Source organism: Micromesistius poutassou, assembly GCF_964030765.1.
Source record: "Micromesistius poutassou genome assembly, chromosome: 7".
NCBI classification, from domain to species: domain Eukaryota; kingdom Metazoa; phylum Chordata; class Actinopteri; order Gadiformes; family Gadidae; genus Micromesistius; species Micromesistius poutassou.
In genome coordinates, this window is record NC_140277.1 from 14,485,125 (window position 1) to 14,511,290 (window position 26,166).

The window sequence follows — 26,166 nt, forward strand, 5'->3', positions numbered from 1 at the left end:
AGTGAGCTATTGATTGAGTGAGTGAGTGAGCGAGTGAGCCTGTGTCTGTGTCAGTGTATCCATATACTTTTCTCATCAGGGATCAATCTGGTACTATCTGAGCATATTAATGCTGTCCTATGATGTGTGTGTGTGTGTGTGTGTGTGTGTGTGTGTGTGTGTGTGTGTGTGTGTGTGTGTGTGGTGTGTGTGTGTGTGTGTGTGTGTGTGTGTGTGTGTGTGTGTGTGACACAAAGTGCAGTTCCTTGTCAGTATGTCTGTGTTGATACCACAGTGTGTGATTACCACACAGATAATTAGCTGCAATTGAAGCCTTAATGACCTGCTTCTGCATTTTTAATCAGATGCTTCCAGCAGGTAGAAACACTGCAAGGACAGGTCATTGTGTGTGTGTGTGTGTGTGTGTGTGTGTGTGTGTGTGTGTGTGTGTGTGTGTGTGTGTGTGTGTGTGTGTGTGTGTGTGTGTGTGTGTGTGTGTGTGTGTGTGAGAGAGAGTGAGTGTGGGGTGTGTGCCTGCGTATTGAGATCAAGGTTAGGTTGCCATTGCACAGGTACAGCCAGATGCAACCCTAATTTATGATTTCGCCTCAGTGCCTGATGGGAAATGTATTCTTATTCATCTAGATGATTTGTGTTTTTCCTTATCGTAAAACCCCCATAGAAAGCGTCCTATAGTTATCCAGTGACGCAATTAATAAAATTCCACAGTTATATTTAACTCTTTATCACATTGTATTTAATATCTAGTACACATTCTGAATAAATTACCTCATCATCTAACCATTTCCCCCTACGGGATTGAATAACTAAAATGTGACATGAATATCGACCCCCGCCAGTTCTTTTGAAGGCTTAGCTAGCTAGCTTATTGGGCTATTTCCATGTGTCCTGTCTAATTAGCTACAGCAGGGTCACGGCTACATGCAGCAAATTGGTTTCCATGTAACTACTGTGGAGGAGGACTTTCTGCCCAGCAACCTGCCACAGGCTTACCATGTTTCTCTGGCACTAAACATACAACGCGTTGGCATGACATGCTTTTGTGTGTTTTTGTGTTTTGTGTGTGCTGCTGAGTTGACGGTTGGGTGAGTTGTATGTTTGTGTGCCCAGAAACAGTGCTTGCGCTGTATTTCAAAAGCTGCTTTAAAAATGTTGTACACCCTGAAGGAAATGGAAAACATGCACGCACACACACAGCACACAAACACAGACACACACACAGCACATAAACACAGACACACACACACAGCACACAAACACAGACACACACACAGCACATAAACACAGACACACACACAGCACATAAACACAGACACACACACAGCACACAAATACAGACACACACACACAGCACACAAACACAGACACACACACACACACACACACACACACACACACACACACACACACACACACACACACACACACAGCACAGACACACACAGCACACAAACACAGACACACACACAGCACATAAACACAGACACACACACACAGCACACAAACACAGACACACACAGCACACAAACACAGATGCACACAAACACACACACACACACACACACACACACACACACACACACACACACACACACACACACACACACACACACACACACGCACACACACACACACACACACACGCACACACACACACACACACACACACACACACACAGCCACAAACACAGACACACAGCACACAAACACACGCACACACACACACAGCCACAAACACAGACACACACCTACACACACAGCACACAAACACAGACACACACAGCCACAAATGCAGACACACACAGCACACAAACACAGACACACACAACACACACACAGCCACAAACACAGACACACACAGCACACAAACACAGACACACACAGCACACAAACACAGACACACATAGCACACAGACACACACCCACACACACAGCCACAAACACAGACACACACAGCCGCAAACACAGACACACACAGCACACAAACAGACCCACACACAGCACCACAACATGCATATAAACAGTCTCTTTTAAGTACGGAATGTGATGCTGTAGAAAGTAAAACATGAGAGTGAGGGTTAGAGAAAGAGAGAGAGAAGCAAAAACAGAGTGAGAGGAAGTATGAAAGAGACGAGGAAGGAGGCGTAATTCTGTGGTTTTCCTAATCAAGGCATCCCTTTCAAGTCAGCAGGTTTGATGTGTTAATCGGATGCAAAATTATGCAAATAATGCCACTTTTCCACCCTAGAACTAGTGGAGTTTGGGCTTCTCCTCTCCACAAGATTGGCGGTCTCCAAATGAATACCGGCGCAGAAATAAAAGTCGTGAGACATTTTGCGCTGACCTCACCAACACTATAATTTATTATCAGCCCAAAGGGGGTAAGTGTTATTCAGTGGCTATAACACATATCTTCAGTACATTTTAATTAATAATACACAATGCCAAAGCACCCCTAATACAATATGAAAGAAAAAAGATGAATGTAGAAATACACGTAAACGGGTTGAAACACATGTGAAAGATGTAAAGCAAGGGACAGAGAAATAGTAAATGCGTGTGTGAGAGTAAAATAAAACATGAAGATACAGGAGAGAGAGAGAGAGAGAGAGAGAGAGAGAGAGAGAGAGAGAGAGAGAGAGAGAGAGAGAGAGAGAGAGAGAGAGAGAGAGAGAGAGAGAGAGAGAGAGAGAGAGAGAGAGAGAGAGAGAGAGAGAGCGCGCACATATTGCTCTGGAGGTGACGAGGCTGATTCTGCAATAATAAGCATGTCCGTTGATGGTCTTCAACCTGTGAGCCACAAACAACAGGCTGCCCATATAGGTTAAATAGCGTGACAGCCTGGTGTCCCATTGGAAAGGCCACCACAGCCTGAAGACTAAACACAGTTGTCTCCACTTGACTTGGCAGATCCATCCCCCTGTCACTCTGACAGATTCTGCGATAAGACAAGAGTAAGCATGCGCCACTAAACTCCCCCCCCCCCCCCTCTGCACAAATTTATATAAATTGCCGCTCAGGCAAACATCTCACAGAATGAATGCAGACAGATGGAAGGCATGCACCCAGGATTCATGAAGACACACACATTGCATACAAATGTGTCATCCATGTTGGCTAACAGGGACCAGCTTACTGAGACATGTGAGGTGGATACATGTTGATCCGCATGGAGACCCCCGCACATACTGCCAACCAACATTTCTACTGGTCAGACACACGCTCTCTCACACATACACACACACTCTCACACACACACACACACACACACACACACACACACACACACACACACACACACACACATCATGTCATCATAGAGTATCAAAATAACAGCCTCAACAGCAGCACCATCAGTAATGTATAAATGAATATATGAATAATATTTAAGCAATATATATAACTTTCTTAACAGCAGCATTACAATATAATAACAACTGCAGGCTCCAAAGATGAACAAAAAGAATTATGCACACTATTTTTCACACACCCAAAAACTACCTGAGTAGTGCAGCATTGTCCTAATTGAAATATTTTATTGTTGACCGTAGACATGTTTTAATGAGTTTCAGTTTAGAAAAACTGCCCTGAGAAAGGATTCTCTGCCTCTGATTCGAAAAGACCAGCGCTTTGAAGGCTGTACCATTTCAGGGAAGTGGGGGGTGACTCTTTTTATATATTAGGTAAAAACATGTAATTTGCCCGAATTGAGTGATAGGGTACACAATTAAGAAAAAACAACGGTGGGCCTGTGCATAACAAATGTATATATGTTTTGTAATGTAATAATGTAATAATTATCATGATATTTTTTTAGCAACCTTAATTTTGGGGGCCCCCGCCAGGTACTTGGGGCCCTATGCGCTCTGCGTACTCTGCGTATTGGGAGCAGCAGCCCTGTACACACTATGCACACACACACACACACACCACAAATACGTAGTATTCTCACGGATAAACACATACACATGCATTCACACACACACACACACACACACACACACACACACACACACACACACACACACACACACACACACACACACACACATTATTTTCCTTCACATACTCTCTTGACTATTTGACTGCTTAGATAGTTTCTACTCAATAAAAGATAGAATTGAGCACCTTTGCTTATGAATATTGGATGAAGACTCATTTCAGATCCTGTGCATGGTCATTAAAATGATGACATCCTAGGAAAGGCTACTTTGACATCTAGAGGTCGTCTCATCATCTGGCTGTGCGTTTAAATCACTGTTTAGCATGTCCAATAAAAGATTAACCGGGTGAGAGTCTATGGAGCCTGGTAGTAAGGGATGTATTGCTGAACCCTTTCCATAGCATGAAGACCAGACCCACATATTACGGCCTTTGTTATTTACTTACTAACCCTAACCGATATATATATTTATTCAATTATTCATTATTCATATCAAGTGATTTATGTATCTTGTAAATTCATCATTTCGGTAGATACATACAATTTAAAAACAGCATTGATGCAGCGTTTGTTATTAAGTAAAAAATAAAAAATAAATAAAGTAGGGGTCGAGGTAACGGTGTGAAATAGGAAAATAACAAAAACCACAAGCTTTTGTGGTTTCGGTTCAGCTATGGTTAGAATTGGATTCATTGAATGACATTAAAATACAGCAAAAAGCCTAACAGTGTGTGGATAAACAGAATAATAATAACAACGCTAATGAAGGTTGTAGAGAGCCATTAGGCTTATCATTCCTGCGTGTGTGTGTGTGTGTGTGTGTGTGTGTGTGTGTGTGTGTGTGTGTGTGTGTGTGTGTGTGCAGGGGTGTAGCACCAAATTCTGGGCCCTATATATACAAGAAGTCCTGATGCCCCCATTTTGTAATGCAATGACGTATGCGGCTAACTAGCCTACATGCCATATTATTTGTCATGTAGCCTAAAAACGGTTTAGTATTAATTTAATATTAGCTTGCTTCAAATCAGTAGCCTGCTGTTGCAATATTAGCCTACCTACACTTTATTTATCCTTTACCTTAATAACCAAGGCCTCATCATGTGAAAGTGTAGCTGATTGTCTGCTCTTGCTTTGGATTGTCTCTGTTCGTTTTAGCAACGATAACGAAGGTAGTTAAGAATGGGGTTTCATCTTGTGTTTAAACGTTTGTGCTCACCTTTCTTAGAAAATAATTTAGTCAGAACCTGACTTCCTCAATTTTGTCTTCTCTCCCCGTCTTTCGTCACCTTTCGCTTCTGAGAGCCAGACTTCAATTTATTGAAGCTGTGGCTGTGACATCTTCATCCGCATCTCCATCCAGATTAAAAAGTCTCACCGTAAACAAGGTGCGATTCGCGGTGAAATCAGCTGTGTGGACTGAACCAGTTTGCACTTTTTGAAAGGGGTGTTCACAGAGTAGTCACAGCAGTCAAAAAAAATAAAAAATTCACATTTCCCATGGGCCCCCCCTCTGCCTTGGGCCCCCCCAACCCTGTCCCCCTTACACCCCCGGTCCGTCGGCCCTGTCTGTGTGTGTGTGTGTGTGTGTGTGTGTGTGTGTCTGTGTGTGTGTGGGGGGGGGGGGGGAGAGGCCAAAAGGGTCACAACTAAGCCTCATTATAGAAGTGTATTGATTTTGATCTGTGTTAAAGGGGCGTTGAGGCTTTCAAAACGTTGTATTTTACGCTGTTGTATTTTACGCTGTATTATTTTAGCTGTTGTATTTTACAATGTTGTATTTTACGCTGTAGTATTTTACACTGTATTATTTTACACTGTTGTATTTTACAATGTTGTATTTTACGCTGTTGTATTTTATTACGCCGCAGAATTCGCTGTTTTAGTATTTAAAGAAGCCGTATTTCGCATCAACTCTACAATGACGTAAAATACAGGACTTTTGACGGCAATTTAACGTGTTGAATAGAGCAATAAATATGCAGTTTTGATGACAGCTCATCCTCTTGAAGTTTGCAACCGGTGAGTATTAACCTTCTTCAACCAGGTATAAGGTATTAAATCCATGTTCAATTCAGAAATACGCTGTAGACTAAACATTGTTTACACTTCGATCACCACGTTTTGTCTACCTTTATTTCTCATTCAGGATGGCGCTGATAGGAATGTCATCAATATATTATGTATGTGTTTTATAATACGTTAATATAAATTACATATTTATTTTCTAAACACACCCTATGAAAGCAAGATCTTGGGATCCTGTTTTCGCATTGCTAATCAAGCGAGTTGCATGAGGCAACTCGTCGTCTGACCAATTTTCCAAGAGTATGAAAACATGCTAAGAATAATGAGCGTTTCAAGGCTGTGAGCCACTTTGAAGCAAAATTTTGTTGATTGAATTATGGCGCTGATTGTTTAACTTTGATTGGGAGTTATAGCGCCCCCTGTGTTCAAAGTGGTACTTAGTGTACTTACTTGAAGACAGCATTTTTTCCCCATTGACTTCCATTATAAAATATGGCTCGGTGAGCACCTGCAACAACGACCTGGTCATTTTAAATTGACATGAATGTATTTAGCTATCTTAACAACCTTTCCACATGACCTAAGAGGGATGTCCTTGATAGGCCTACCAAATGATATGTCCCTGGGCAGCTCTGAAGCAGACTTGTGATTGATTGAATATTTGCGCCTGTCAAGGATGACCAAGCAGGCATGAGAGACACGAGCTGAGGGATGAAAAGGTGGAGGTTTTATTCCCCAAAAAATAACAAGTTCAACAAAACGTAAACGGGTAACCCAACATTGAATAAAATAATTAAAAAACGTAATATTCTGAAGGCTTTCTAATATAATATAATTCTTTGCAATCATCAACACTGATTGAGCTTACTCCAAGAGCCTTTGGGGGCAAGAAATGTTGGTCCATTACTAACGACTTATGAGATAACAAACATACATAGGAAATATAATATTTCGAGGCCAAACATGCACTTATGAATACAACTATACAATGACCTAACTTGTTACGTTCAGACGAATAGATGTGAATGTACAATGTCCTAAAACCTTTAACTTTCATTGGCTGTCATCAATAATGCACCACTAACCCTGTGTCTATGGATGGATCTGTCTGTTTCTCCCGCGGAACACACATATCACAAACACACAAAGATTCAGCCGGTCAAATTAGTCCTGAATACCACGTTTGAGGATTTCTGGGCAATTTCTGTTTTTAATTTGACAACTCTCAGGAGTTTAAGTTTTGAGTGGTTGATTTGAGCGTTTTTGCCCCATTTACTTTGCATATTAAATAATAACAAGATTAAAATATCTATTTGAAAAGGATAGACAAATATTAAAATCATAGGAATTGCGCGCTGCACTGCACTGATACAGGCCCACTTTTTTGTCCTCGATTTGGTGCTTATACCCCAAAACTGTTTGAGGAGTTAATTACCCCAAATCAGGCTGAAGAATAGAAAGAAAGAGATGAAACACGATAACAACAGTGTGGCTTCCTTTGAAACCTCACTAATAACCCGTTGAGTCCAATTGCACACAAGACTCATCCTGAATGTACAACATCTTCATAAGAGCCTAATGCCTTTGCAAGCGAGTCGTGCCGAAGTATTGTTTGACCCCTCATAATATGGTTTAATCTGCGGTTATGCATATTAGACTACTACCAGAGTGAATCTGGATTTATTCAATTATTATTTCAAGTATTTGGATGCCACTAGTCTAGTAGAACCGGACCGCATTAATATGGAATTAACATTCTTCAACAATCGTCTGTATTTTATTAGGTAAATTAATATTATCTATTGGTAAATCAGCCACACTGAACATAAAGAAAAATAGATGGAGACCTGGAATAACACACATTTAATTTACATTAACCAGGGCATGGAACAAGGTCATGTTTAGTCTACTCTACAGTGTATTGCTGAATTGAACATGTATTAAACACCTGATATTGTCAGTCTACATAGTGTGTAGTGTGTGTGTAGTGAAGTGAAGTCCCAGCGCCATGACTTTGGTCATCAGTGATTGGGTGAAGAAGGTTCATAATTACTGTCTGCGTGGATCAAGAGGAGCTAATTTATGAAAGCTTAAAAGCAGAATTTCATGTTGATTGAAATCAATGCATGTCTACAATGAGGAGTTGTAATCCTTTTTGCCTGCCATTGTTTGTGTGTGTGTGTGTGTGTGTGTGTGTGTGTGTGTGTGTGTGTGTGTGTGTGTGTGTGTGTGTGTGTGTGTGTGTGTGTGTGTGTGTGTGTGTGTGTGTGTGTGTGTGTGTGTGTGTGTGAAATGTCTAAAACGTTGTGTGTCCAACGTTACTAACAATGAACATCTGATGGTGTTTGGTGAGTGAGTGAGCATGTGAACAAGTGACTGACTGAGCAAGCATGTGTGAAGACGCTCCACTGATTGCCAGAGAAACATTTTGCGGGAGTGTGGGTCTCTTTGTGTATGCGTGGCTTGTACCACATCTCATTAGGCATAAAGACCTAGGAGACATCAATGATTTTGTTTTTTGGCTGACAGAAGCAGAAGCAGACAAGAATAGAAACTTTTCACTCTAAACAGTGACAATGAATCTGATGGATGCTGGAACGCGTCTGTGTTAAACACCAGTGCTATTCACATCACTGGAGCACAACCTGAGTCTCACAACAAGGCAAATATTACACACACACACACACACACACACACATTAATTGCACATGAATAGAGAAGTGGGTGTTCTGTATTCTGGGTTGTGTTCCAGTCGATTTCAGAGTGTTTGTGACTCTTATATGTATTTGAGAGATCTAGAAGTTGTTAAATATTAAATCGAGAAATCCCCATCCATTTATCCCCAGGGTTCACCTGAGGCTTGAAGATATTATAATCTTCCTTATTCAAATGTTTATTTTTCTAAAGCATTAATAATACATACATACATGTCTCTTGCAAACTTGATTTCCTTCATGTTGATAATAGACAATGTCCCCTTCCATCAGACATGTGGTACTTCTATTTTCTACCTGGGCAGATAATACATGGATGAAAATGTCATTTATTAACACATTTAAGTAAAGAGGCAATGTTGACCAGCCACCTGACTCAGGGGGCTCACCATCCAGCCTGCCGTGTTTATTAGTAGTACCTATGTCGTTGTTCTTACATCAAAAATATTTTTTACTTCATTCCCTATAGTGGTGGTTGTAATATGTGTCTTTTTTCTCTAGAAAAACCTGGCCCTGAAAAAGGAATTGAGTATATTCTTTCCTCCCTCTCTCTTCCTTCCTCTTCCTCTTCCGCTTGTTCTTAGCTCTTAGCTGTTCCTCACTAATTAAAGAGGGAGGGCATCAGGGCATAGTGCTCGTCCCCAAAACAAAAGCTATTTTCCTGGGCTCACAATCTTGGTTCAGTGGAGGAGGAGGATCAGAAAGGTGGTAAATGGTTTTGTTTTGCTCTCTGCCAATTTGCACTCAGAAATATGCCAAAAATGGGAAGCATAAATCAAGAGTTTATGGTCCAAGCCTGAATGTTTGGAGGCCAGATTCTCTAGCAGGGATGCGAGAAGTCAACGTCTCAAATATCGCTGGTCTCTATAAAACAATAAACCAAACATATTTTTATGCGTGGATGTGGTTGCAGTGCCTTCCTGCCTGCATCCGCAGTCAATTTCAGGAGAATCCTTCACTATTTGAACATGAAAGTCAGTGCAGGAAAAAAAAGGTAAACGTATAATGTGACCGGAAGAAAGTGTCAGAATATACACCCAATCAATGAGACACTGGGGTTAATGTGCCGAGGTGTCTACGGCTGCAGGATCTGGGGAAGGGCTAGGTCTTAAGAACAAGTGTGAAGGTTTTATTGGAGCCACAAAGTAACTTTATGGCTCCCTATTAAGGCCCAGCAGGGGGGCTTATGGAGATACAAAGGGCAGATCTGTCTGCGATGGGGACAGCAGACGGAGAGAAGCAGACGTTTCTTGGAATTAGCCCCCGGGATGAGTTATATATCACGATGTGTTTGCTGGAGACAGAGGACTAAAGACAGGGTCTGCCAGTGTTTCACAGAGTAATTATGATGGCAACTGTGTTCAATACAAATAGTTTCCCATTGTGATGCCTCGGTAAAAAGAAATAGGACCGACATGGTGGTTTCTACAAACATTTTCGAGGTACACGTATCATAGGGATCTGTAGTGTCCAGGGTGTTCGACTTTTAAGCCAAAATGATATTGGTAAGATACCCAATGTCTGCAACCTGCCTGTAGACACCCTTGAGCAAAATGCCTAGGCCCTACCTGGTGCAAAAGGACCTGTAAGATCAATAAATAAAAGATCAATCTGGTGAAGGCCTGTCCTCAATGTAATGGGTTCATTGTAAAACACATATTTTTTATAATAACACAGAGATGCATATATGTAGCTTATGATGAACAAATATGCTGTCTCAATGTATGCATTATTATTGGGTTTGTGTGTACATATACACAAATGCAAAAACAAACAAACAACACCCACACCAACAGAACCAACAGCTCGGATTACAGTCATGTCGTTATGAAAAGTATTTTTCTATTATCTTTAAGCTTAGGGTACTTGGGTATATATAAAGGCACACATTCCTACATTGCCTACCGAGCACATGGAAACACGCAGGTGTGAATGGCGTCGACGGGGTGAATAGTAGTTGTATAACTCGGTCTCAGATGGTTTGACATTTGACATTTGACAGCGGTAAACAGATGTTTTGTCGAAGAAGCTGTAAAAACCTTACACAAAACTCTAAGGACCTGGAGGCTGTTTGTCTCTTTCTATTGCTACCGGCAACTCAGGTTAAACTCATTATAGGGAGACTCTGCCACTGTTGCCGGTGTTAGAAATAGACGTGAGCCTTGTCCTCAGTGCAAAAGGTATTTTTTATTCATTATTTATATCATGCATGAAAATGGAAAGACGGAGGATCTAAATCAAAACACGTGGTACATGTACATAGTGTGGTAGTTTGATATCCATAAGGCTGACTTGAGTGTGACAAAAAAACAATCACAGGCTTTATTAAGGTTATAATAACAAGGGGTAGACATCCCCCAAAGTGTTTTCATGCTTGTTGCGTATTGATTTGTGACATCTTGGTTGTTGTCAAGTTGAAGTTCAACTTGCACGTCACTAAGTTGTTACTCATTTGGACATAACATTGGTGGCGCAACCAAATTACAACCAAGATGTCACCAATCAATACACAACAAGCCTGAAAACCCTTTGGGGGATGTTGTCAAGTTGAAGTTCAACTTACTCATTATTAAGTTGTTGCTCATTAGGACATAACATTGGTGGCGCAACCAAATTGAGTGGTTCTAATTTCAAACTAATTAGTGGGTACCAAAGGACTAAGTAAGGACTTTGTACTCACAGCTGGGAGAACACAGGCCAGTCCTGGCCTTTGAGCTGCCAGAGTATTTGTGGGTCATGATTGGCAGGTGTTCATTACCAATCAAGTTGCAGCTGCACTGAACTCTTCTGCTTATTTGACCTAGTTTCACGGGCTGCTGTCCATGGTCCTGGATTCACCCTTGTGGAGGAGGAATTGACAGTCCGAGTCCTCCCAACCAGTTAGAACGAGCACCAGTAATTGGTTACAATTCATTAGGGAAGCATGAAAGGGACTGTATACACAGAGATCAAAAACAGACAGATCAGTTTATCAGTATGGGGCCCACTACCATATCTTTCTGTCGAGCTTGGAAGCCAACGTTTATATTTATGCCCATGTTTCCTTGACTAAGAGGAACAACATGAAGGTGCGTGAACAACATGCTAAATAAATAGCAAAACACTCTGAAAGTGTTTCTCCACAACGAGATGCTCAGGGCGTGGAGAAGGATGAGGCTGACACGGTCACCAAACACAGTCCACATCCACGTCAGTGTGGTTGTGGATTCACGGACGAGTAAGAGATGAGTGTAAAACACGACTTGAATGGTTGTGCTTCATGATGAAAGCATCAAAGAGAAAGCTATACGCTTCAACACATGAAAACACAAATAATGAAACAACAGAATTGTCTGTCTGGCCCAGAGAGGGCCTTCGGCAAATGTCGCCCTCGTTCTTCTCAGTCTCCTAACCCGTGCATCCCCACTCAGACACGCACGGCTCCGTGGCGGTGGGTGCATACTGAGCGAGCTCAGCGGCCTGTCTGCTGATTCCTGTTATCCCTCTGCCTCGCTCCCACGTCCTCCATCCCAGAGGACTGGCTCTGAGCCGGCCTGCCTGTGCATCGCCTGGGCAAAGCTTGACCTGGCAACACAGCCACGTCCACATTCACTGTATCGGCCCCCCCTCTCTGCCTTTCTCCAGACACAAAGTGCAACAGAGAACATTCAAACAGTGAGTGGCGTGCTTTGATCCTGTTTTTTTTTGTGTGCGTGGGATGCACAGGTAGGTATTGTTTTTAATTGGGAGCTCTTGAAGGTGTGCTATTAAATAATACATTTCAAAACCAAAGAGTAGATTTTGACGTGTGCGTTTGGTCCATCACAACACCACCTCCATCACTATGGGTTTTTGTTTGTGTTTTCTATTTGATCATTTTTCTATCAATACATGTTGTGAATATGTGTACTGAAATGGGGCGAGATTATGTCTATGCATATCGACCAAAATCAGAGAAGGACACGTATTGCACCAAATGAAAATCCAAGCTCCTCCTCCCCATAATGCAGCTCCCCGTGTCTTTCAGTAGGTCCGAGTTTCAGTACGCCGGCTTTTGTAATGACCACAACCTTGCACCTCTACCGTCTGTCTTAAAAAACCACAACACCTGCCTCTGTATGGAACCAGACACGAGTCCGCTGTTGCCTGGTTACGGTGTTTACACCAAACAGAACCATGCTCGTTAGCTCATTATCAAACGCATCAGACTTTTTTACATCCAGACCACTGCCGCCCAGCAGATCAGAAGCATAAGGCTGTGACACGCAGTCATGGGCCGTCAGGATTAATCACAGATGGATCCTGTCTCTCTCTGGGTTATCCCCTACTGCAAAGTGACAAGTTTCATGGGAGGGTCATTACATCGTGTACACAGGCTTGTCAGTCCCACTTATGCCTCATTGAAATTAATCTGCCCTTGTGTGTGGCTGAAGACAATCTTTTAATTCAATATCATCTAATGCAGTGGTTCTCAACCTTTTTTCAGTGATGTACCCCCTAACCAGCGCAAAGCATTTTCCTCCTTTGCCACTTGTCCCTCCGTGTTTTCAAAAGAATTGCTGCTACGCTTCATCTATGGATGTCTCTTTATGATCTCAGAGCGAGTGACGTATTATCACTATTAATTGAGATCATGACAGCTTTCCATTTCCAATTACTGTTCTTAACAGTACTCAAACGATGGTGTGCAATTGAATGGAACTCAACTTTGAGCATTTGCCTGGGAAACAGCAGCAGGTGTGATCACAAGGGCTGGGCGACGTGTCGACACGCAGCCAGCCTGTCAATATCCCCACGAGCGGACTGTTCTTTATGTGTACAAATGGTTCTGGATGGGCTGTAGGTGTCAGGGCACACACCTAAATGTTGACAATGCAATCCCTGGAGGATGTGTCTGGACAAGCTGCGCCCTGAGGGGCTGATCAGTACGAGGCTGTTTAACAGGCCAAAAGACAGAGAAAGAACACATTTGAAAAACAAGGTTGTGAGAGGGAGACAGAGAGAGATAAAGTGTGAGAACTAGAGCTATAAACGGGCGAGAGAAAACGTGAGAGAGGGCGATAGAGTGAAATGGTGAGAGAGAGAGAGAGAGAGAGAGAGAGAGAGAGAGAGAGGAAAGGAAAGTGAGGAAGTCAAGGTCAGGGAGTAATTAGGGTTTTTGTCTGACCAGGGAAGTCGTCAAGCCTGGGGGATGAAAAGTGATTATATGGGAGTAATTGAATCCTGGTATCGAGCCAGGAGGAAAAGATGAGGAAGAAAAGGGAAAGGGAGAAGGGAATCTTTGGTCGCCTTAGAAATCATGGCAAATTGTTGCCCATGGCTACAACTGGCTGTTAACGGTCGAGTGCCGTGGACAGAGATATTTCTATTTGCTAAAACGGGCGCCAAACTGACACAAAAGACAGGAAGAGAGAGGGAGAGGTGAAAAAAGAGGTGTGTGTGTGTGCGTGTGTGTGTGTCTATCTGTGTGTGTGTGTGTGCCTCACCGTACTAGCCATGGGCTCACCGTACTAGCCACGGCCTCACCGTACTAGCCACGGCCTTACCGTACTAGCCACGGCCCCCGGCCACAACATACCAGCCACGCCCTCACCATATTAGCCACGGTCTCACCGTACTAGCCACGGCCCCCGGCCACAACATACCAGCCACGCCCTCACCATATTAGCCACGGTCTCACTGTGCTAGCCACGGTACCCTGTAGCACCGACAGTACAAAGCCTCCTAGTTTCCGATCGACCCCCAGTCATTTTGGATGTAAGCTGAATAACGCAGACAAGTCAGTTTCACCATCATAAGACATGGCACGTTGAAAGTGGCGTAAGTAGGTCATTAAAGGACGATTCCGGTATTTTGAACATTGAGGCCCCTTTCTGGGTTGTCTAGGATGAAATTGAGTGGTTGACACTGAACATTTGACTATTGGTCCTGTCTCAGGTATTTGGCTCATTTAGAATCGCCCCTGCCTGCTTCAGAATGGCTGGCTACGGGCATTCACAAATCTAACCCTAAACGTTTGTTTTCAGAAATGTGCAACTTACCGAGTGGTAAGTGGTGTTCGTTGATGTTCCAAATCAAGTATCGTAGTGAAATACTGTTTCTGTCGTGTTTTATTTGGCATTTTGTAAATCCATTGATTTCTGTTGGAAGCCTCATTGCTTGTTGACCAGAAATGGAAAGGGAAAGGTTGGAAAGGTTGTAGTCTTTTCGCTCGGTTCTAGCCCTACTGTTGAGACAGAGAACCAAGCGAAAAGACTACAACCAAAAGTAAACAGCCAACATTGAGTCTTTCAACAGAAATCAATGGATTTACAAAATTCCAAATAACAGACAGAAACTGTATTTGGCTACGATACTTGATTTGGAACATCAACAAACACCACTAACCACTCGGTGAGTTGCACATTTCTGAAAACAAACTTTTAGGGTTGTTTTAAGGACAGGTTTGTGAATGCCCGTAGCCAGCCATTCTGAAGCAGGCAGGACGATTCTAAATGAGCCAAATACCCGAGACAGTAAGTCAAACTTTCGGTGTCAACCACTCTATTTCATCCTAGACAACCCAGAAAGAGGCCTCAATGTTCAAAATACCGGAATTTTCCCCAGTGCTATAATATGTATGGCAACCCTACTGCCAGCCAACATAAACCTATATGAAATATATATTACATAAAAGGAGTGGGTTATTTGAACATAAAAAATGCAGTCGTTTCACATTCAACACATAAATAGTATATCATAAAATAAAACAAAATTACCATATTGTATGAATCCAATCTTAAAGTATGTGTAAAAACATGTTTGCTACGACCTATTGTGGCATTTTGGGATATCTTTTAGGGGTTCTGCCATACAAATTCTAAACCTATGGGCTTGTTTTGAACATACGTCAAACAAATGAATGAAGTCTTGACCGAGTTGTCATGTAGTGATTCAAATCTTAGTTCATCAAGGATTGCCAACTGAAAAGGAAATACGTTTCTATGGCACCAGGACCTGTTTAGGTCTGGTCTGGGTCAGCATCAACATCAGCAGCCTAATGAAAGGGACTTGGTTCTGTTGACGTTCTTTTGGCTTGTTGTGCTCTAAAATGTGTTACATAATTCTGTCTTTAAAAAAGAATACACTTAACAAACCCGTTGGGCTCAGCACAATGCACTCTTGTGCATTGTGCACAAGAGTGCATCATTCAACACAATTGCTGAGCGCTATTCAATTTGCAATTTAAAAAATAAAAACAATAAACACCAGAGAAAGAAGGATGCAGTTTTACAATATTACTTCCCTTGCTAATGTGTTCCTCCCGAGCTCAGTTGAGCTCTAAACAAATGTTATTGATGACGGTATCGGCGAAGCGTTTATGGGCTGGTTAATCTCACCCTATAGGTGTTGGTTGGTGGGGGTCGGGGCTGATATCCATAAGCTGCTGCCAGGCGCCTGCAGTGTAAATAAGACATCGATCCTGCCTGGAATAGGAGCCTCCAATAAATATGATTAATGAATAAGTAATGACAGGAAATAGGTGGGCTGGAGAAAAAGGAGAGATGACGGAGGGGGAGAAAGAGCGCTCAGTGTGAAGAAAATAAACGAGGGGTGAGTAAGTTAGGAGAAGGGTGAACAGGATAGACAGACGACGGCAGAGAGAGGGAAGGGCAGACGCATAGACACATATAACACTGGTGTATTGTCATTAATCCAAATGTGTTTTATTGCGAGAGTGGCGTTGTTTATTTTTTGTTTTTATTGATGGCTGTTCTTAACAAGGCTATTTTAAAGCTTTCATATTTTGTGCACAAATCGTTCTTTAATATTTTGCAGATACTTTTTATCGAGTGTATAGCTTGACTGGTGGCAAAATGTTGTGAAATAGCATAATTTAAAAAAGATAGATCTGCTTTTGTAGCACCCAATGGCTCAGCCAATCCCTGTGGACAACCTCCATTCTCTCTCTCTCTCTCTCTCTCTCTCTCTCTCTCTCTCTCTCTCTCTCTCTCTCTCTCTCTCTCTCTCTCTCTGCTCTGACTACAGCTCCATTAGGATATGAAGCTGATCATGGGGGTATAATTGATTCTGTCCAATATGGGGAGGGGCTTTAATGTCTGCCGCTGTGCAGTGATCGATCAAGCCAAGGTTAATCCAGTGTGAACTTTATCACACTGCTCATGAAACACTTCATCTCTGCCTGAGTTACTGACCCACCCGGCCCCCCTGAGACGCAACACACACACACACACACACACACACACACACGCGCACACATATACGCACATGCAAACACATGTTTGCTTTGCTCAGCTGCACAGAGTTAATAGATAGTAGATGAACATGAGTTAATCTACCGTGTACCTACTCTCTGGCTTAATATCTAGACTAATTTGTGTGTTATGTGAACAGAAGCTGACCACTTCAGCCCTGGCATTTGAATGAATTAAGTTCACTTGATCAGAAGTGAATGACTAAAGTCATAAACGTTGTATTCATAAACATCTGGTACTTTTACTGGTCATTTTAGGTGCTGGGTGGATGGATGGATGGATGGATGGATGGTGTTAACAGATACTGATGATAAACACACTCTTCAAAACGATGATGCATCTCATCTACGTGCCGGTGCAATGCTGCTCCATTCATTTAGATTTTCAGAGTAAGCCAAATGATTTTGTCACAACCAGAGCTCCAATAATACTGCAGCACTGTCTCCTTCTCCTGGTCTTTCCTTCCTAAGTTTTTTGCTTGCTTTTAAATCCAAAGAGGCAACGAGAGTTCATTTGCATTTCATCATCAGCTCCATATTTCTGATACCTTTTTTGCGTCTCTCTCAAACTACCAACAAGTGGAGTTTTACATGTTTGTACCGTTCTTCATTCTCAGCCAGACAGTCCCATGCCTCTCTCTCACCCAGGAGTCTCCTTCCACTGACATTCATCAACACCGTCTCTCACTCTTCATGTGTGGCTGAGAAGAGAACCAGAAAACGAATTATGCAACACTGCAGCTTAATTTTTGGTGTTTGTGGGGAAGTGAAGTGTGACAATTGGAGAGCTTCCAATTAAACGCTGTGCCATTCCTATCTAATGAATAATTAATGTTCATTTTGAGACGCGAGTGTAAGCATGTGGATGTATCACTTACACTGAACCATTTACCATAGGTTCATATCCATGTCCTTCTTGAGATAAGCCTGTGTATAGATTATACACTGGGCACTGTTGATTGATCATGCGTTCCCGATGAATATTTGCATGGTATATACGGATATAAGGTGGTGTACAGAAGACAGTGCCCTTGCTCGTGTTGGGTCAATAGATGCAACACAATGCTTTAGCTCTGCAACAACTCCGATCCCCTGACGTGAGAGGGTTGGGATGCTCTGCTGGCCAGCCAAGGTGATGTTCCATAACTCAGCTCAGGAGCACCCCCCCCCCTTCCCTGGACACCAGCAGGGTGAGTTGTTAAAGGAACAGAGGCGCACTGGTTGACCATATTGAGCCTATGCCGTTGGGTTAGTTAGTGTAGTGTGCATGTAGTTTCACTTTCCAAAGTAATCCGAGCTATTTCATTCAGTGATGACTAACTTTGCTACATCATCGGGATTGGAGTGTACTTGAAAAGAAAAAGACGGTGACATTTGCAGAGAGACCAGGACGATGTGACCAGACAGCAGAACATGGCAAGTAACGTGCCGCGTTGACTTGGGCATGTCTCTGTGTTCTTGTTCTTGGTAGTCAACACTCTTCCTTCTGCCAACTCAACAGCCAAGTGATGCAAAACGCTTCATGGCTGCGACGTACTGTAAACAAAATCGAAAAATACACAGATTACGATTGGAAAGTTGACTCACGGAATGCTTCGCTGCATCATGGGATGTACCACTTATGCAAGTTGGGAGAGTAACAAAGAGAGAGCTGGAGAGAACGAGAATGTCAACACAAATGATGAAGTCCTGTATCACACCTCAAACCACCCGCTGAGGAAACGCAAGCCACACAAAGCTCCTCAGTCTTCGTGGCATGGACATTTTTACAAAAGAAGCGGGCAGCCCTGACACCCAGAGTGCATGGCATGCCAGTCAGGCAGTGAGACACTGGAATTGATTAAATTACTGTTTTCACACTTCTCTCTCTTGAGCACTTCCACGTTGTGGCCCACACACAATGGTCAACACCCTCTGGATGGAGACTACGTACAAACAAACAAACACTGATATCCTCAACTGCAGCAGTCTCTGTACTTAGCACTCATGCTTGCTTCTAACGTGTGTTGCTGCTTCTGCCTCTTCTCATTACGCTCCATTGTGTAATGGTGTCATTCTCCAAAGGAAAAACCTAAAAAAAGAGAGAAAGAGAGAGAGTCATCTGTGCGGATTTCATTAATGCATCATGGGTAATGCCTTGGATGTTATTTAGACATTGTGAATGACCTTTATTCACAATTAAGGGTAGTCTCCTTAAGTGAAAAATATTACTTAACTTCATCAAAAAGTGAAAGCCCAGTAATTGCTACAATATGTCAAGAGGAAGAATCCTACAACTACAGTTGGTTTGAGTTTGAAATTATCCAACCGAAACAATCCCACCCCTCCCTTCAGACCTCCTGCCAAAGACACTGCACGGAACCCAGGAATATCGCGCTAGCTTCAACAATAGGTCTGCTAGACTTTATGAAGTCTGGGTATACAGTACTCGGGTGTGTGCAGGGTTATGTAGGTGGGTAGACATGCTGATTACAGGCCTGCCACAGCCACAGATTTCTCAGCATTCAATTCATTGATTGCTGTTTGAATGTAATATAAATGTCAACAAAAATGACCAGAATAATGCTTCTAACATGAATTGCCTACAATACCTTTAATACACACCGGGTTTACTGACTTACTGCCACTGACATTAAAGACAGGCAGTGCATGGTCAGCTCTAGGGGCTGTGAGGACCACAGTAAGGCTATAGAGAGACCGGAGGGGAGGTCCACTCCACACCAACACTGTTTCCATTGCACTTGTATTGAGATTCCAGGTACCATGCACACCACATTGATTATGGCAGATGCTCAAATGTATGCATTTTACGTGTTCAAGGTCACAGATCGCATATTGCTGTCCACTCTGTTCATCCATCATCCTCAGCTGTCTTTTAACAGCTCAATCTATTGGATTTGAACATTCAGTTCAACCGCATATTGTTTATATAATTACGCCGCAGACTTTATCCATTCATGCGTTGCATTATTTCTCTGTTTGCATGTGTTCCGCTCACTCTGTTCTCTAAACCTTCTGTCTCTCTGTTGGGTTCTTTGTCTATGATTTGTTCTTGGAACTCCTATGGACCCTAGAAAGAGTGTGGGTCCGAGCCCCGCTGATCGGCCTGGTGCGACACACAAGGGCTAACCGGTGGTCTCCGTGATAAGGTCAAGCTCCGCAGACCGTCCCAATGACTTGACCCTTAGACCTCTTGCGCTGCGCCCCAATGGCCGTTGGTGAGCAGCCCGCGCATCCATAAATCAAACTCCATTTGATTGACCCCATCGAGAGCACCTCACGCAGGTCAGAGGTCACAGGTGAGCGCCGGTCACGTAACAGGCGTTGCCATCGGCGAGAAACTGGAAGGAGGAAGGAAAGGTGTCTCCATGGTGACCTAGAGACACCTTGAGCCTTCGCCTGCACGCGCCGGCAGTCTCTGGGCAGCGTTGTTGTACTCGAGTCCGACTCATGAGCTAAATTTAGAGACTCGTGACTTGGACTTGGACTTGAGCACTGAATGACTCGAACTTGGACTCGGACTCGCGAATTAATACCAGGACTCGACTTTTTTTTATATGTCATTAGGCTATAATTGTATAATGTCACTAGGCTATAATTTGGTATATGATTTTAATATCTAGTGCAAGGGAATGTTACTGCTCCATGTCGTACATCGCGCGTAACGTCACGTCATGTTCACACACAAACTAACAAACAACTTTACGGCGCCAAAATGCCTGGAGACAATGCCCCGAAGATTGTCCGTTTTGCTTTTAACTGCTATGACAGTTGGCTAGTGCAGCGGTCCCCAACCACCCGGCCGTGGAGCCCCGGCAGCGGAGCCCCGGCAGCGGAGCCCCGGCAGCGGAGCCCCGGCAGCGGAGCCCCGGCAGCGGAGCTCAGGCTGTGGAGCAAATATCTGAATCTTAATCGGCTTGATTATTGAGATCTTAGATTATGGTAGGTGATCCACAAAAGCCTATATGGTTGGAACAATGGGATGTCAGAGCAGAGGGTTTATTTTTTAAATAAACGGTTTGAGCACAAACTTTTTTTTTGTCAGCTGTAAAACTAGTGACTCCTCGTTGCTGGCGTGGTGGAGTATAAGTAGACGAACAGTATTCACTTTAGCCGTACGGCATATTTATTCAACGTTCAGAAGAGCATACAGAATACACGGCTGTCTGCCGCTCAGTCATGCAACAACAACGCTCAGCCTGACTAGACACACTAGTCTGGTAGAGTGACATCATCACGTTACCATATATCATGCAACACTTTGTCAACAGGATAATACTGGTCGCCTACTACCACAGTACATGGAGTAAGGGCGCAATCACATATTAACCTATTTTCGAATCATTTGGGGGATAAGGGGGGGTGCCAACTTCATACAGATTTGCTACCTTTGATACAATCGCTGTTTTCCATTCGCTACATCTGCTGGTGGAAAACCATCCAGCTCTAAAGTAAGCATACATGTTGTTACTAACAGCAAGCATGCTTACTTTAGTGCTGGACTCGGACTCGACTCAAACCGTACTTGGACTCGAGGCATAGTGACTCGACTACAACACTGTCTCTGGGGAAGTAATCTATTGGGTATGGAGACCAGGGGAGAGTGTTTGGTTGGCTGCAGCTTTGTTCATGTATGACTTAATAAAAACTGAACAAGGCTGTTCTCAGTTCAACCGTGCCCTTTTTTTTTTTTTAAATCCTGTTGGTTTTTCCTGCCTGTTTCTACATGTAATTTCTCCCCTGACTTGTGTGTGAGCTTGGCTGAACGAAAATACCTTGCAGCAAACATGGGAAAGGAAAAATACACAAAGCACACAAACATGTTGCCACATGTGTGTATGTACAATGGTTATTTATTCAGGCCTCGAGAACAACTGCAACCTGTCGGTCAATCTCAGCTCTCCTCCTGCAGGAGGATACAGGGCCATGGGTGGTGGGAAGATACACAACACCGCACAATATGTAGTAAATATTGACTGTCGGGGGCAATAAACTCAAACCAATCTGTGACAGATCGACCTGGGGAGTCGAGGGACAGCGGTTTTGACAGGTTTAAGATCAAAGGTCGTGTTTTTTATTGTTGAAATTGGCTAGATTAGGTGTTCTTAGTGTGGCTTTCATGTTTCATGTGGGTTGCCATCTCACAGCCGGGGACATACTGGGACATAAATCCAGGCCGTAAATTCAAATTTGCTGCTCGTCTATCATTTTATTTTACGGTGCAAGTTGGGCACTTGTTAACACAAAATCTAAATCTAAGTGGCTCAGTTAGCAGGTGGGATTCTAGGGGTTCAGGGCATCTTTTAATAATTCATAGCTGAACACATAAGAGAGAAGCTGGTTCTTTATATCACAGTGGAATCGATGACAGCTCTGCGCAAACTCAGTTGTATACAAACATGCATAGTAATATTCTCTAATAATAGTAGTAATAATAAAATATGAATTAAACTAAGGCAATCACAGTCGTTGTTGTTGTTGTTGTTGCATTTGCTTGATTGAACTATAGCCTTTAGCCTTTTGCAATTCAGAATTTGAACCACTGGGAGAGAAGCAATACCAGGAATGATAATTAGTTTCATACAGAATAATCTTGCCACACTGATCACTCATCATGACTTTGTTGACATATTTATGATTTTGGGTGGATATTTTTCTTCTAGCTCCCCTCTCTCTTGATTTTTCTCGCTCTATCTCTCTCTGTCTCATTCTCCCCCCCCCCCCCCCCCTCTCCTCACAGACGTTCATATAGAGCTGGACGGACGAACACACTGGAATGGTGATGTGTAACATTGATTGTGAGGTTGGAGTTCCAGCCTTTCTCATTTGTTGTTGTTCACTAGAGATGGCCGTGAGTCACTTCTTTATAAAAGCTTAACCCCGTATTAAAGTTGAACAGATTCCTTAAACCTTGATTCCATCACAAACACATGCGCACACACAAAAACACACACACACACACACACACACACACTCACACTTATACTGCACCAAGACAACGTCTGAACCCAAGAAAAAACTCAACACACACATCGGGCCAAACACATGCTCAAATTGACACACACACCGCACCAAAAAAACACAGAAAACGCACACACACAAGCACAGTGTTAAGCCTGTGTGTTGCTCCGGCATTAAAGAGGACTTAGTGCCCAGAATAATGGCAGCATACAAGACTAATCCACTTTCATGCCATCCTAGCCTGATATGTCAAGCCCTGTTCGTTGTCCCTGTCTTGGTAATGAGCAAAAGCATCAAATCATCTCCTCATTAGCCTTTCATGGACTCCTCATGCTCATTTCTCTTTACTGTATTTGCCAAGGTCAACATGTTACACATACATTACAAACGGGTTTTGGGTAGTTTGTTATACCAATAAGCCAAAACTCCTTTGCGCATGTGTGTGCATGCATGTGAGTGATTTTCACTGATCTATATTTCACCTGCGTAACAGTTTTCCATGACAACGTGATGCACGATTACACTTAGAGCAGCCTTTGACAATCACTGCAGGTCTGCTTAAAACAGGCTGAACAAATCCCGTATGGAAGGAGGTCCATATACAAGTGTATAGGTTGTTTTACATAAGGTGAACACAGATATAGAGACGCAACCCACTTATGAAATAATGAATAATAAATAATAGAAATAATGAATAATATCTCGGGCAGTTTGCCCAATGAAAGAATATCTCAGAGTTATTTCAATACTTCAAAAACGAACTCTTCTGAAACGATGTAGGCCTAAACAAAACCCTCTTTATGTGATTTTCTCTCCGAACACGACGGCCCCTGGCATCAAACGCTCATCTGAAAGTGACTCTAGCGCATTTCAACTTCAGAGGGTGGGAGACATTATGATGGAACAAGGCCCCAGATTACAGAAGAATGCTCCCTCGTACCGCCGGCCTCCAAATGACCCTCTCAGGCCCTCCCGGTGCGCGCACGTCCTCATCCCGGACATTATTCTCCCTTCACAAGAATAATGTGTCAAGTCCATCAAAAGAAGAACTTGATGTGTACATTTGGGGGGTTTTGGGGAAATATCCTAACAGACATACCTAACAGACCACCTACATAGGTGGAGGGTATGTTGTTTTATGTTGGCTCTTTCGGTTGTGGCAGCTCATTGACATTCAAGGAAACAATCAAACCGGCAGAAGAAGAGAGGAAAGAAGTGATTAACCAATGAGACCCAGGCTTTTTCTGTCTTTCCCTTTTCATGAAAACCACACCTCTCTCTGCTCCCCTTTCTCTCTCTCTCACGCTCTCTCTCTCTCTCTCTCTCTCTCTCTCTCTCTCTCTCTCTCTCTCTCTCTCTCTCTCTCTCTCTCTCTCTCTCTCTCTCTCTCTCTCGCTCTCCCTCTCTCTCGGTTATGGCATAACACCAGTACAGACAATCAGAAGCAAACATTTCCCGCTCCATTTCCATAATCTGCACGGCGGTAGCATGATCCTTGTGCCCTATAGCTCCTAAAGCAGCATCCTTGCCGATCCCATTGGCCAGGCTTGTTAAGCCTCCCAGGGCACAAACAATGAGGTCCTTTAATGTTCCCCAGCTGTGTGGCAGGATAAGAGATGGAGCCATTGGCAAACACTTCACGCTCTATGTCACTGATCTGGACTTGTTCCCGAAGCACTCGCGTTTGTGCTTAATGTTGTGCTGAACGGAGACAGAATATGTTAATGGAATAATGAGGATATTATGTTGATGTGTTTGCATGGGGTAGGTAACTTGTAAGAGATAGGGTAGCATACAGTAGGGTAGGGTGTGACAGGGTGGAGTAGGTCGGAGTAGGGTACGATAGGATGGCAGGCCAGGGTCACATAGGTAGAGTAGTGCAGGTCGGGATAGGATGGGTTATGGTAGGATAAGGAAAATCATTCCAACCTGTTGGGTTTAACAACACAAGGCTCTGGCTTTGTGTGCTTTGAATTCATCTGTGCACCTTTAAAAGTTGTTGAGCTACTGAATATGCAGGAATCCAAACCAAAATGATTATTTGTTTTTCCCTGAATCAAGGCACTGGATATTCTTATATATATATATATATATATATATATATACACCTATCCGTTCTTTTCCATATAACTTTTATTTAATTTTTATTTTCTTTTGATACTCTCCAATTTCAATCTATTTCCATACATTTATTTTTATCTGCCATGTGGTCCCCTGGTGAAATATTCATTCATTCTCAATCCAAATCAGAGAAATGTCAGTTATGGCTATTTTATGGTCCTCAGCACTAAGATGTGACAGTCTCAAAGCAGTGAGGTGAATCACTTCAAAAGAATAGCTGAGCAACGATTGAATAATTCATGGCAGCCTGGCCTTTCTGTGGCTTCATTTCAGCTGAGAGACCGTTTTAATTCCCCCACATTATTCCAGCGCGACGTCACATTAAAAGAGTCCACCTCTCCGTCTCACACACACTGTTCGGTGCGGTATGTGGTGATTGAAATACACACCGTGTGTCATTGTTCAAAGTAACACCGTACTGCCATATACATCAAAAACAAAACACAGGAGAACAGAGAGGAGTAGTTTCACCTTAATTTGCTTTGTTTTTCCCCATCGGAGTACGCACACACATGGACGTGGGAAGGCTGTTGTCTTTCAGCGGCTGTACAATAGCTCTGTTGTGTGCACCTGTGCATTCCATGAAGCAAAAACTCTTGTCTTTGGCACCGTACTTGCTTTGAGGCGGGGGGGGGGAGAGGTGTGAAAATGACATGCAGAATCTTCATGGAGAAGATGAGCCAGGCACGGAGCTAGGAGATAAGCGACGAGCCATCCATCGTGCACGGCGTCCTTGACACATCCTCCATGGCCAATCTGGACGACCCCATGGCTTGCGGAGGCATTGTCCCAAACAGGTATGGTGCTGATCCGAGCGGGAGATACGCACCGGGGACCCCTCTTCCCCTGCTGCTCCTCTCCCCCACCACAGCCCACCCCACAGCTCACCCCCCCACCCCGGTGGAGGAGACAAGGTCCCTGATAAGACAAGGAGACAGAACAATGTGTTAAGACAAGCAATCAGCAGACACGTTGCCAATAAGCCACACACACACACACACACACACACACACACACACACACACACACACACACATACGCACACTTTTACACACACTCACACACACACACACACACACACATATGCACACACTCACACACACACACACATACGCACACTCACACACACACACACACACACACACATCATGCACACACTCACACATACA

The 26,166-nt window shown here is 43.2% G+C and overlaps 1 protein-coding gene across 1 annotated transcript in view; it reads left to right on the forward strand.

The window, feature by feature from the left end:
- nrg3a (neuregulin 3a) overlaps positions 1 to 26,166 on the forward strand; it is a gene marked incomplete at both ends in the record, with an annotated part of 227,672 nt that overhangs the window by 129,895 nt on the left and 71,611 nt on the right. The window lies entirely within an intron of this gene.